Consider the following 14794-nt stretch of genomic DNA (forward strand, 5'->3'; position numbering starts at 1 on the left):
CCCGCTCTGTGTCTGCGCGCCTCCGCGAGCCGCTCGCGCTTGTGTTTTCTTCTTCTACATTTAAGGACAAAACTCGAGTGCTTAAATAGTTTGGAGCAGTGGAAACAACGAGAACACCAATCAGAGGTTCTTGGCTTTCTTTGGACACTAAAAGACTCAACGAGGAAATGTTTATTGTGTCTCCGTCAGAACTAATCAAACGCGAGCAGCAGTCACGGAGGAAAAGTCTCGTGTAAATTCGATGCCATGTTTAAGTGAAAAGGTTGATAAAGACTGAAATCTTCATCTGTGTGTCCAGCAAACAGTCTGAAAGTCAGTTTAGGTCGATGGTCATCACTGAGGGACGTGTGCAGTGTTTCCTTCAGTCTCTGTTTTCGTCCTGATTGAAGCACAGACTGTCCGCTCCTCCTGGAGTCTGCGTCTGGAGCTTGTCATCATCTCCTAAGTTACAAAAAATATAAAATTACATGTATGTATATATATATATATATGAGAGCAGCAAGAGTTTTGCACGTCTTAACAGAAAACCCTGATCTTTCTCTTGAACACTCTAAGCTTAACTCCTTAAACTGTTTCAGCTCAGCATTTGGTCCAATAATGACATAAATCAGATTTCTGCAGTCACTTCAATCAACAAGGACTTCATCATAACAGACCTGGTCTCACTTCGTGCTGATTGTTCTCTGTCCGGTTCAGAGTTCAAACCCCTAGTTTTTGTTTTTACGTCCCTAACATCTGAGCCCCCTCTTATCTATCTGAGCTTCTCCACATAACCCTTCACCAGCTCTTCGATCCGGTTCTCCTCGATCACTCAATGATCCCAGAAAACTCAAACAGAAATGAACTTGTCTTTTCTGTCGTGGGTCCTAAACTCTAAAACAGGTCACCAGTTTATATTAGATCTGCTCCTACAATACACATTATTACATATTGCTATAAGGGGCTAGACACAGTCTCAGAATAAAAGTTGCAGAAAATTCATTTTTCACCAACGTTGTGTCACTGCATGTTATTTTAGTTGCAACAGTAAAATTACTATTTCATTTCAAGCAGATGCACAATTTTTTTTTTTTTTTTTTTATTCAGGATGTTATCATCCACACTTTTCCCATGTTATTAAAGTTGCAATAATGTTGAATAAACTGTTGAACATTTGATAAACATTGGAGACAGTGGAGTTGTAGAGAAATCATAACTTTCTCATTCATAAAGCTGTCATTATGACAACTGCATTAAAAAAAATGTTGAGTAGTTATATATACATACACATAAAACTCGTAGAGAAAATTAATTTGTCATTTTAACTTTTTACCGGGATTGTTGTCATTCGGTTAAGATAAACTATAGTTTGAAAACTAACATTAAATGCAGTTGTCAATATTTTATCCTATTGACACTTATTAGGATAAACTTTTGATAATCAATTAGTCGGTTTGAGTCATTTTTTTAGACAAAAGTAAAAAAATTATTTGATTCCAGCTTGTTAAATGTGAATATGTTCTAGTGTTTTCTCTCCTCTGTGACAGTAAACTGAATATCTTTGAGTTGTGGACAAAACGAGACATTTGAGGAGGCAGTGGCCCAACTCACTGTGACCACAATGTGGTAACCCAGAATTTATAGTTTACCCACCTCTGATTGTGTGCAATGTGTCACTGTATAAAGAGATGTTCCCTTTCAAGGGAACTTTGAACTGCATCCTCTAGGGGTCACTATGGGGAACACCTCATTATGACCTGTGTCTGAAGCATAGATTAAAAAAATACCAACAAGTTGGCCGGCAACAGCCCCTGACGCCACTACCGGTGCGACTATAAAACAAATAGGCACCGGGAGAACACGTCAGTCTCTTCTACGTCTTAACTGACTTCTGTTTGAAGCGTTTATTTAAATGTGGTAAAAGTTTCCTGTGGTCTTGTCCCGGTTGGGTGGTGTTGGGTGGCAGATTCTTAATTTTATGAAAGAACATCTCACACACACACACACACACACACACACACACAAACACACACACATTATATATATATATATATATATACTTTTTTTTTTTTTTTCAAATAATGTTTTTCATACAAAAGTTTCAAATGCCCCATATTGAAAAAAAAAAGTGGAAAAAAAAAATCATATTGCCCATAATTCAGTTCTTGCCAGATATGGCAACTGTAAATTTGTTAACAAACTATTAAATAAGGATGAATACATAGGCACAGATTTTCCCTCTGTATAAAGAAAAGCAAAAAAAAAAACAAAAAAAAAAAACATTATGTTAGTGATTTATCTGGAATCTCTAGAAAAATGGTTTCTATTGGCCTGCACTGACTGTCAGATGATGATGATGATGGTGATGATGTTTTCTTTAGCTGAGGAAGCAGCAATTTGATGAAGAAACAGTGGCTGCAGTATGTTAGTTTCATAAGAGACTGTAGTTAAACTGTGAGTTAGGCAAAGGTCAGGGACGGCATGAGTTTTCCTGATGAAGGTGGGTGTTTCTCATCCTCTCAGGAGTCCACACAGAGCTGCAGTCTGTTCCACGCTCATTTATAACAGAGACAGAGCAGCGTCATGGGCTTCCAGTTCCACACGAGGCCAAGGTGACCTTTCTCTGGACCGAAACAGAGCTGCCCTCCTGCTGCGTGTTGGTACATTCCCAAATTAAGAGAGACCCTGAAAATCTCAGGAAGGTCAGGCCACATTATTGCCTCCAACAGCCTGTAAACCAGGATAGGCCATCCGTTAATGATCCAGAGAGACCGGCCGCTCTCAATGGACAATATCTGAGATTATTCGATATATTAATTTACCTACCCTAACACGCCAGTCATTGGGTTGCAGATATTCAGAACAACAGCAAGGATGTGTTTATTTATTTATTTTTATTTTTTTACAACAATATTGAGAAACACAATCTGGACAGTTTGTATGTGGGTTTCTGTATAAACCGGAACGGTTTCAAAAGAAAGCAAATCATCAACCTTTGCATGCCACCATCAACTGACATTTCACAAAAAAAAAAAAAAAATAATAAAAAAAAAATATATATATTTTGTTAAATAATTTGTTAAATAATGGTGAATAAATAGCAACAGATTTTCCCTCTGCATAAAAAAAAGAAGAGAGAAAAAAAATACAAATTATTTTAGAGATAAAGAGAGTTGTAACATGGGCTCTTTTGGGTCCATTGAAGACCAGTCATGAGAAGAGCATTGCAGTAGTGCCGCCTAGACGTGAAAAATGTCTGTAAAAGAAGTTGTGCAGCATGCTCCGTTAGAAAGCCTGATCTTTCTGATGTTGTGTAATGTAAAGGGAGAAGTCGTGGCCTAGTGGTTAGAGAGTTTGACTCCTAACCCTAAGGTTGTGGGTTTGATTCTTGGGACAGCAAAACCAAGACTGAGGTGCCCTTGAGCAAGACACCAAAATGTGTATGCGTGTACACTTTGGACGGGTTAAATGCAGAGCATGAATTCTGAGTATGGGTCACCATACTCAGCTGTAGGTCACGCCACTTTTACTTTCAAACCTGCAAGATCAAAATCAAGATCAAGATCTTGGTCTTTGAAGTTCAGCTGGTCATACTGAAGAAATCATGCTGTAAAACTGGAGTGGCAGGGAAGACAAGAAACTTTGCCAGGTTGAGCTGTAGGAGATGTTCTTTCATTCATGCCAATGTAACCCCTCTCTCCCGAGGCCTCTCCGACGCTCCGAGCTGGTCTCCAGCAAGGGAGGCAGACGCACTAACAAATCTGTACAATGAAATCTGTCAAATATCACACATAATCAATATTAAACTGTAATTTGTAAAATTCCTTATGAACTCATTGATTTTTTTTTTTTTTTTTTTTATTTTTTTTTTTTTTTTAGAAAATTAGATCGTTTCTTTTGGTCTTTATGAACCATGTATGTCTAAGTTCTGTGGCTAGAATGATCTGTTTTGACTCAATGCTGACATTGTGGAGAAAGGCCACAGACTGACATGTTTTTTCATTAATTTTCCTTTTTATTCATGTCTGTGTTAATATTGTTGTTTTTAATTCATGTAAAATGTCTCTGTGTCACAGAAAAAAAGGTTGGACATTAGACTGTACATAATTCAGAAATAGGTTGAAAGTTCATATTTTCGGAAGAGAGAGAAAAAAAGGTAGTAGGCTAGTAAAGTTTGAATCTGTGATACAATTATTGTTTGAAGGGTTAGTTAGACCAAAAATGAAAATTATGTCATTAATAACTCACCCTTATGCTGTTCCAAACATGTAAGGCCTCCTTTTATCTTAGGAAGACAGTTTAAGATATTTTAGATTTAGTCCGAGAGCTCTCAGTCCCTCCATTGAAGCTGTGTGTACGGTATACTGTCCATGTCCAGAAAGGTAAGAAAAACATCATCAAAGTAGTCCATGTGACATCAGAGGGTCAGTTAGAATATTTTGAAGCATCGAAAATACATTTTGGTCCAAAAATAGCAAAAACAACGACTTTATTCAGCATTGTCTTCTCTTCCGTGTCTGTGTGAGAGACAGTTCAAAACACAGCAGTCTGGATTTCAGGTTCACGAACGAATCATTCAGTTCACCAAATCGAACTGAATCGTTTTAAACGGTTCGCATCTCTAATACGCATTAATCCACAAATGACTTAAGCTGTTCACTTTCTTAATGTGTCTGACACTCCCTCTGAGTTCAAACAAACCAATATCCCGGAGTAATTCATTTACTCAAACAGTACACTGACTGAACTGCTGTGAAGAGAGAACTGAAGATGAACACCGAGCTGAGCCAGATAACGAACAATAGACTGACTCGTTCACGTTTCAAGTTATTATTCATATTCTCTTTTCAATATGAATAATAAAAATAAACTATAATATAAATAAACTAATCTAGCATATAAACGCACGCACACACACATTCACACAAGTTGCAGGAAGATCGAAAGTTAGGGAAAGATGAGTTTAAAGGGGGGTGAAATGCTATTTCATGCATACTGAGTTTTTTACACTGTTAAAGAGTTGGATTCCCATGCTAAACATGGACAAAGTTTAAAAAATTAAGTTGTACGTTTGAAGGAGTATTTCTGTTCCAAAAATACTCCTTCCGGTTTGTCACAAGTTTCAGAAAGTGTTTTTCGAGTATGGCTCTGTGTGACGTTAGATGGAGCGGAATTTCCTTATATGTGTCCTGAGGCACTTCTGCTGGAAGAGTGCGCTCCCGTATAGCAGAGCACTGAGAGCACAACAGACTTCACTGATCAGAGCGAGAGCGTCACGAAATGTCACAAAAGAAGTGTGTTTTTGGTTGCTAGGGCAAGACAACCCTGCACAGATTACCAAAAGAGAAACAGCATTAAGGGACCAGTGGATGGAGTTTATTTTTACAGAGCATCAACGGAGTTGTGCAAGTGTTTGTGTTTGTTCCCTGCATTTCGAAGATGCTTGTTTTACAAACAAGGCCCAGTTTGACGACGGATTTGCACATCGTTTATTTCTTAAGGATAATGCGGTCAAAACGAAAAAGGGTCACGATCGTGTGTTGGAACCGCAGGCGGTGAGTAAAACTGCTTAAAATATCTCTGCCTCCTTGTTAGTGCGTCCCCTCCCATCGGAGACCCGGGTTCGAGCCCCGCTCGGAGCAAGTCGTTGCTGCTGCTGCTCTCGTTCAGTTTCAGCCTCGGGATCTGATTCTGGATCATAAATATACGCTGAATCTGACTGTCCGCCATGGTTTGTTTTGGATGATGTTTTTTTCCTCACGGTAATGTCACAGCTTCCAGACGCGCTCAACACAAAATCTTACTCGCGCTCGTGATTCTTTAGCTCCGCCCACACGTCACGCCTCCAGCCGGTCGTGTTTTTCCGGGGAAAATCGGTACAGACTATCTTTCTCTTATGAATATAATAAAACTAAAGACTTTTTGGAGTTATGAAGGATGCAGTACTACTCTATAGGTACTCAAGATTAACAGGAGATTGAGTGAAAACAAGCATTTCACCCCCCCCCTTTAAGAGAATGGAAATATGGAATCCCAAGTTACAGCGATACGTTAAATTGCATAGAGATGAACAACCATCTATCACTTAATTAACGCTCGCATTGAGTTCCTCAGTGAGGTTAAAATTATATTAGATACACCAGTACGAATGTCTGAAGGTACACTGCCTGTGTAAAGTTGTCGCTGATTGGCTGGAAGTTCAGTAGTTGTTGAAGTGACGTCTTGGGAAACCCGTGTTGGGCGTTGGCTGAAGGTACAGTTGTGTGGCTGGTTGAAGTTGAACGCGCAGACGAGGTCAGGCGGCGTTACAAAACTTAACTCAGAACAAGAAACTCACAAACGGAAAAGAAAAGAAATAAAGTTTGATGAGACTAAGTTGTGTTTCTTCTCATCGTGGCTAAGTAGCAGCAGGCTTGCAGACCGACGCACGCTGGAACCGCGCTAAAAAAACAGTGATGACGAAAAGCATGGCTAGTAGCAAAACTAAAAGCATACTAAAAAGCTGGAATGACTGATAGCAAAAGTACAGCTAAAACTAAAAGCAAGATTTTACGATGTCCTAAGTATTTAAATTGGCCTGCTGGCCACACCTCAAATGTTGTCTTGACCAATCAGATATTGTCTTGGCTCGGGGGCATCATAAATCATATGTTTATCTTACCAAGCATGTGGTCCGAATTTTCCCGCTCTTGCAGGGTCTAATTTTGGACACGATTCCTATAACCAGAATATGATACATGTGAAGAATAAATGATTGTCTGGACTAATTCAAGCAAGCAGATTCGGTCACATCGATACTAGACATGAATCCCATATCCCATAGTTATCAAAAGACATACACAATAAGTGATTATAACATGATAGTCAAATGTGTGGTTTACACATAAATGAATATGGAGTGAAGCGATGGAATGATTCATTTATAGGTCCTTTTTGAGTTAATTCTGGTCCATATATATGTACAAAAGACAGTTCATTTGCCATTCACTGACAAAGACTTCTGTGAAGACAGAGGTTCAAAGCAGCCCCCCCCCCAGGAATTTTAGTCTGGTTCTGCTGGGTGGGGGGGAAGTCAATGGAAATGTTTAACTTGATCTCCTGTTGGATGTCCAGTGTTGCATTTCCATTACAAACAACAAATTTTACACCAAATTTCTCTCCTTTGAATTGAAATTGTCAATAATTGTTCTAGTGGTGTTAATGTTGAAAGCTGTTGTGTGAACAAGTTAGTTGCTCATCTTGCTTGGGACTTGTGGCCCAGAATGTTTTATGACTTCCTGAGGAATTCGGCTCATGTTTCAAACACAGCCCTGATCGACTCTTTAACTTGTCTGGTTTTATTCATTTCTGTTACACAAGATTTCACAATATAGTGAGAAGACAAGTCACTCCTCTACTGACGGGTTTGAATCGGGTTTTGTCTTAATATCGGTTCTCCTGATTTCTGTTCTTCCCGTAATCCTGTTAGAGTCAGTACACAAAACTGAATCAGAAAGAGTGAAGGTGTTGCATCAGACAGCACTAGTAACGCTGATTTGAGTAGTTTAATCACACCGCTTGCACAACACATAGGGCAATCAGTATCTGATCAGCTGAGAAATGACCAGTGTCCTGATATTCAACACAGAGCCTAGGGACGAGCCGGGATCTCACGGAGTCACCTTTACAGATCCTCTCTACATCTGTTGAGGTCCACAGATCTTCTGCAGGATTGAGGTCTGGACACTGATCCTCTATGACCTTCATCTGCTTCTTCTCGAGACCCTTGGAGGTATGTTTCGGGTCACTGTCCTGCTGGACGACCCATCTTCAGCTTTCTGTCTGAGAGAAGGAGGTTATAATAATAAGACTAATAATATTGCCCCTCCTGTCTAAAGACTTGATTTCCACAAAATTGATAGCCCCGTTCATTTCAAGCCAATGCGTTTATTACACAGTCGTTATACAATCATTATAAACCACTAGAAAATACACATTATATTCATATAAATAGATCAGTCTCTGTGGAAATAGTTTTTTCTTCTTCTTCACCTTTGTTTCTAAGCCTTACCTGACACAAAATATAGAGTATCAGACCACATCCGGTCACCTGTGATGTATCCAATGGCCGGGGCAACCCCTGAAAGCTCAAAGCTTGATCTAGTATCTCCCATTGGTTTCTTGCAGAGACTTATACTTGGATCTGATAGCTAGTTGGTCAAGTTCGGAAGTATAAGTGTCTGCAGGAAAGTAATGGGAGTTACTAGATCAAGGTGTTTTTACACCATGATACCTGATTGGTTGATGTAATAGTGACGTTAGGTTTAGGGGTGGGGTTGGTGATAAACGCCTACTTTTGCTCTGCAGAGACTTAAGTTTCCAAATGATGACAGCTGATCCACTGATTAAGGGACAGTTTTACATTTTTAAGAGCTGATTTCTGCTCAGCGGACGTTTGGCCATGCAGGTCAGGTGACCCATGAGAGGAGCGCGCGCGCTTCACCTACTGCTGCTGGTCCCTGAAACACAGGAGGACGGTCACACTCAGAGTAGCAACGACAAAACCGCTGGAATCAGTCGATAGAGATGTATGGTAAATCAATGTTTAGTTATATCGTAGATCTCTCTGAATGTGTAGGAAAAATGTATCTAGCACTAAGTAGCAGCTTAAAGTCGAACTACACTGCACTGGCTAGTTTAGTAGCCTGCAAACTAAGTTAATCATTGAAGGTTAGAAAACGTCTCCGGTTACTATCGTAACCTCGGTTCCCTGAGAGGCGGGAACGAGACATTACGTCAGCTAAGACGTATATGGGAACTGTATAAAATCCCGCCGTGAGAGCAGTGAAGATTAGCCCTGAACGGAGTCAATCACCCTCACACAAGCAGTACAGTTCTAGCCAATGGCCGTGTCGCTAAGAGTGCTTGCATCTGATAGGCAGAACTAGGCCAATGAGACATCTGCTCCGACCCTAACAAAATATGCATAACTTCAAGCAATATATCGAAATCTGCACTAACCAGGGCAGACACAGCAATAAGCACTCAAGCATGAGAGTTAAACAGAGTCAACGGCGTTTGCGTTGACTGCTGCATAAACCATTTAAACCATAACACAGAGTTAGCAGCCATGGTAACTACTGTATAGCTGGTTATAACAGCTTTAATGAATAAAACTTAACTCACCGAAAATACATGTGATGCTACAGAGGGTACATCCAGCTTGTAAAACCTGGCGATTGTGTTCTGGGAAGACCAGCCAGCAGCAAAACATAAATACTGGACAGACATACCTCTAGACCAGGCCCATCAGGAAGCATTTATAATGTCCTCGCAGAATGAGCTCTGATGTTGAGGGGATAATCCTTCCCCTGGCATTTGATAGCGTCCACGATCCAGTGAGAAAGTCTCTACGGCTCAACAGATAAGGCGGGCAGGGAAACAAAACGGTGTATTGAGTGACTTCGAAACGAAACCCGGTCTCGGCCGGAGAGTGACATTACAGTCGCCAGGCCCGAAACCAATGCAATATCGTTCACCAAACACTCACGAAATTCTCCAAGGCACTTTGCTGAGGCGAGAGCAAGAGGCAAGGCAGTCTTCAGGGAAGCTCCTTAACCGCAATCGAAGCTAATGGCTCGAACGGTAGTAAGAGATAGAGCCCTCAAAACTAGAGCGAAATCCCACGGCGGCACGGAGGGCGGCCATGAAGTACACAATCTCCTTGCTCCCCTGAGAAAACTGAATACCAGAGCGTGCTTACCGATCGTTTACCCGTAACCGGGGAACAAAAGCGGCAATAGTGGTCACATACACCTTCAGCGTGGATGGTTTCAAACTCCCGCTATCCAACTGTGCTGTAGAAAGCGCAAAACATCCGACACGGAACAGGTCCCCGGGTCAATATAAATGTTCTCGCACCATTTTGTGAAAACTCACCACTTCTGCGCGTAGCAGCGAATGTTTGATGATGCTCGCGTCTCAGTAAGTGTGTCTAGCACTCGTCAGTGCAGAGTGTCCCGCTCATTAGGGTCCCCGCAGCGGCCACACATGAAGGTTCCACAGCTCGGGGCTGGGGTGCTATATTGTGCCATTCGCCTGAGACAGCAGGTCCTGCTTGAGGGGGATTCGCCATGGGGGAGCCATCAGTAACTCTCTCAGGTCCGCAAACCAGGGCTGATTCGGCCAGTTCGGGGCCACGAGTATAACTGACGCTTTTTCCTCCCTGATTTTGCACAACACAGGCAGAATCTTCACAGGAGGGAATGTGTAAGCCTGGCTTCCGGCCAGCGCGATGTCAGAGCATCTCCCAGCAGGGGGGAGTGAGATAGCAAACGTGTTCTCGCTCGTGGCAAACAAATCCACTTCCTCCCTCCCAAATCATTAGATCTGATCTTGGGTGAAGCCAACATCTCCTTGAGGAATCCCGTTCCTCAAAAGCATGCTCACTCCATGGTTCAAAGTACCGGGGATGTGCGACGCTCCTATGGAGATTAAGTGTCGGTCCGCCCACAACAGGAAACTCGCTGCCTGTTTGAATAGAGCTCTGGAGCGCACGCCGCCCTGGCGATTTATGTACGAGACCACAGACGTGTTGTCAGTTTGAATCAGTACATGTTTCCGCTCCAATTTCGACCGAAAGGCTTGCAGGGATATTAGGACACCGCTTCCATTATTCCAAACGGTTTATGTGTCACCTTCTCTGTGACTCCGACCACAGGCCCAGACGCACTGCTCCCCAGCCTAGATTCGAGTTCGCAGAGAAAAGAACACCTGGGCTGAACATATCCGGGCTGTTCCACGGTCTCAGAGTGCTGACGCAACTGTGAATGACCGTAAGTGCTTGTGGACCGAAGACCACGCCCTCGGCGGAACTCGAGTTACAGCCAAAACTGTAGCGGCCGCAATGTAGCAGACCCAGATGGCACACCGAAGAAGCCGCCGCCATCAGTCCCAGAAGCCTCTGAAATTCCCTCAGTGCAAACGACCTGCCCAGTCAGAAACAGCGCAGAGTCGATGAAATGCTCTAGAGAGAGATGGGCTTGTATCGCCATCGAGTCCAAACATATTCCCAGATATGTTACAGTCCGACTCGTAAAAACACGCTCTTCTGCATATTCACACGCAGTCCCAGCGTATCCAAACGGCGAAGCTTTGTTTCCACGTGACTGATAGCACATCTCTTGAGTGGGCTAAAATCAGCCAATCGTCCAAATAATTCAACATGCGCATTCCGCTCGATCTGAGGGGAAATTTCGCTCTATCGCTCTCTCTCGAGCAGACTGAGAACTTCCTGTCGCAGAACAGGACGGTTTTGGGGCAAAGTCAGTGACGGGACCACGCCATTGAAGCGGGGAGGTCTGCGTTTGAATTGGAGAGAATATCCGTCGTGAATTATTCCCAGTATCCACGGTGAAACGCCCGGGATAGCCCTCTTACCGTCCATGAGATGACACGGCGAACGCGTTACCTCTACAGCCACTGATGGCTTGTTTTAATCAGGGCCCCGCCCCTGCAAGGCTGGAAGCACTGGCGGTAGGGCGGGCGCGTCGCGTAATGGTGTGACACTCTTGCGCCATCCTGAGGCCATTATAATCATGGACTGTGGCTCTGCGCTGTTTGCGACAAGGCGAGTGACACAACGTTGGGTGCAAGAATTTGTATATATGCTTCTTTAGTACAATTTTACTCACAAAAACATCATTTAAACACATATAGCAATCGTCACCCATAGTGATGTGGGGGACATGATGCATGTGTCTTTGTGGTGTTGGCACTCTCGCTCCTTTGCGAGGCCATTATAATAATAGTTTGTGGCTCTGCACTGTTCTGAGACAGGGCGAGTGACACAGAGATGAGTGTAAGAGGAAGTAAAGCTCTTTTGTTGATTGTAACATGCTTTTATTGTGGAACTCACACAAACAGCATTCAAACAGACATAGCAATCGTCGCCCGAAGAAACATGGGGGACATGATGCATCTGAACATTGAGGGTGACACCGTGTTCATGTGGTGTTGGCATTCTCGCGAGGCCAGTATAATCATGGGTTGTGGCTCTGCACTGTTCTGAGACAGGGCGAGTGACACAGAGATGAGTGTAAGAGGCAGTAAAGCTATTTCACTGATTGTATACCTGCTTTTATTGTGGAACTCACACAAACAGCATTCAAACAGACATAGCAATCGAAGGAAATGGGGGACATGATGCATATGAACATGGCGCTTGGGGGCGGGGCCTCCCTCTCACTCACTCTTTCACCGTCAGGGAGACGGCTCGTATGGCGCGGTGGCTCTCTCGCGGCGCGGGGTCCTCAACTGACCCTGACATCAGTGTTGCCAACTTAGCGACTTTGTCGCTAGATTTAGCGACTTTTCAGACCCTCTCAGCGACTTTTTTCCAAAAAAGCGACTAGCGACAAATCTAGCGACTTTTTTTGACAGACCTTATTTAGTCTCTGAGACTCTCCGGTACTGCAGCACGAGCTCTCTCTCTCGCTCTCTCTCCCAGCGTGCGCACACGCCTCTCTCTCTCTGCATCTGCTCTATTCAACGAGCAGAGAGGAGCAGCACTTTCAGTTAAAAAAGATATTCTGTTGCTTCCGACTCTATTTTACATACAAGTATAGCCAAAATCACAGTACTACCATTGTCTTAATCTTATGTGTATGTGATTTCATTAAACAATGTCGTGAATAGGATTTTAGTGCAGAGATTAACATCTTTGAGACCTGGTATGTAGTATTAATGGACCGCTTTTCAGTCATTATAATATTAATTCCATTGTCGGACAACAGAAACATTAACATATAATAATAAAAAAACGTTTTATTGAGAAATTTGGCTGCATTAAAATGAAATCTTGCATGCCTAAATGCCGTCTGGTAGCAGCTCGACTGGAGGAGCCACGAGTCTAGTTACCTATCACAGGCTCATGAGGTGCGTTGCAAGCGAGGCTCAGCTCCGTGACGACCTTTCCGAAGACCCTGACGAGCTTCTCCTGGAGAATTCCCGCCGTCCTCTGAGCCACTCTGGCTCTGAGGGCGCGCACTGGCAGCTCGGTACAGTGGGCGCAAGTGTGGTCCGTGTGAGAATCCCAGGCAGGTCACACAGAACTGGTGAAGGTCCGAATCTAGCATTAGCAGCCATCGGATGCGGAGAGGAAAAACAGGGTGAGTAGTCCTCTATTGCAACTTCCACGATGACTTAGATAAGACTTCTAGCGTGAAGAAAGAGATTCTGACGTAATTTTCGCGCCCATGCATTTTATACTGCCCGCTGACCCACCAGTATTTGCATGCTTCGCGTCAATTGGCCAGCTGTCCCCAGCTGGCGTTAGCCAATAAGATTTCAGTGAAAGTGGAGAAGGGAAGAGTTCCCATATACGTCTTAGCTGACGTAATGTTGAGTTACCGCCTCGAGAGGGAACCGCCGGTGCAGCAGCAGTCTATCTGTTCCCCTCAAAATGTCTGTTTCCCTTTACGCAAACATAGTCAAGTCACCTTTATTCATATAGTGCTTTTAACAAAAAGGATTGCTTCAAAGCAACTGAACATTAATAATTAGGAAAACAGTGTGTCAATAATGCAAAATGACAGTTAAAGGCAGTTCATCTTTGATTCAGTGATGTCATCATCTCAGTTCAGTTGCCGAGTACGATCAGAACTAGCGAGCGCAAGAAGCGAGAGCATGTACGGCAAGTCAAATGGTTCAAAATACCGTCCTAAATCCTAAACTTGAAAATTGTTTTAAGACGAGGGGTTTTACAACTCGAAAATTATTTCCTTTTTTTTATCTGATTTATTACCGATTTCAGTGTGATGCTTGAGGCTTTGGCTATTTTGTTTTATACTGTCTTATACTTATTCATTTCTGCTCATTTATTTCTATTTTTGTATTACCGGTATATGCCTTGCTGTTGTTGTATTTATGTATGCACTGAAAGCTTAAAGAAATCTTTGTGTGTATGCAAAACATACACTAGAATAAGTATACAATAAACCATAAAAGTTGTGAATAAATCAGAACCATATGCACATTATTCAATAAACTATAAACCTGATAAAACAGAATCTGTGCCTTGGTCAGAAAGAATGATCTTTGTTGCCCCAAACCTGTGAAATAAATGAATGCAGTACACAACTGCTTCATATTTAGTCAGAATAGCATAGGCTATTTTGTGTAATGGTCAATAAATGTACTCATTTAAATTGTTGGTCCTGAACATGCATTTGTGACTTTCCGCACTAAATTAATTCTGGCTGTTAACATAACATAATCAGTTTATATGTCTCCAAGCAGTGTTGAAAAGGAAAATATTCAGTAGCTTTTTAACCATTTATCGATGTCCACCCCCATTACAGGCCAGTAGAATCTCGCTGAAATGGCAAGCTTGCTTTTTTCTAATTGTAAAATAAAAATTGTCTGGCCTCTTTTTGTCCAGCAGCCACTTTTCTTCTAAACTTTACATTGTTTTCTGAGGATATGTGATTAAGTTGCCATCTATTGAAATAGCTTTATTGTTAAAACCTAAACAAATAACCTGCAATGAGGTTCTAAGGCCCAATTGAAGGAATATGCCTATATAAACCCAAATTAGAAAACAGGTCATTGTCCATGCGCTAGTTGCTTTAAGTCAGTTAAGTATAGTTTCTTGACAAGCACTGACTTTTTGTTATTATAAAGTGTTGGTGTATCATTATACTCACTTTACTATGAAAAAATGTGTCAGTGTAGGACAGCACGGACAGATTACACTAATTTGCAATGGAAAAATTAAACTGCAAAAACTCGGACATAAGACAAAAACAAAGCAACAACTGCAAGATGAAGAAAAATA

The sequence above is a fragment of the Carassius auratus genome, chromosome 32 (genome assembly GCF_003368295.1).
Source record: "Carassius auratus strain Wakin chromosome 32, ASM336829v1, whole genome shotgun sequence".
Lineage (NCBI taxonomy): Eukaryota > Metazoa > Chordata > Actinopteri > Cypriniformes > Cyprinidae > Carassius > Carassius auratus.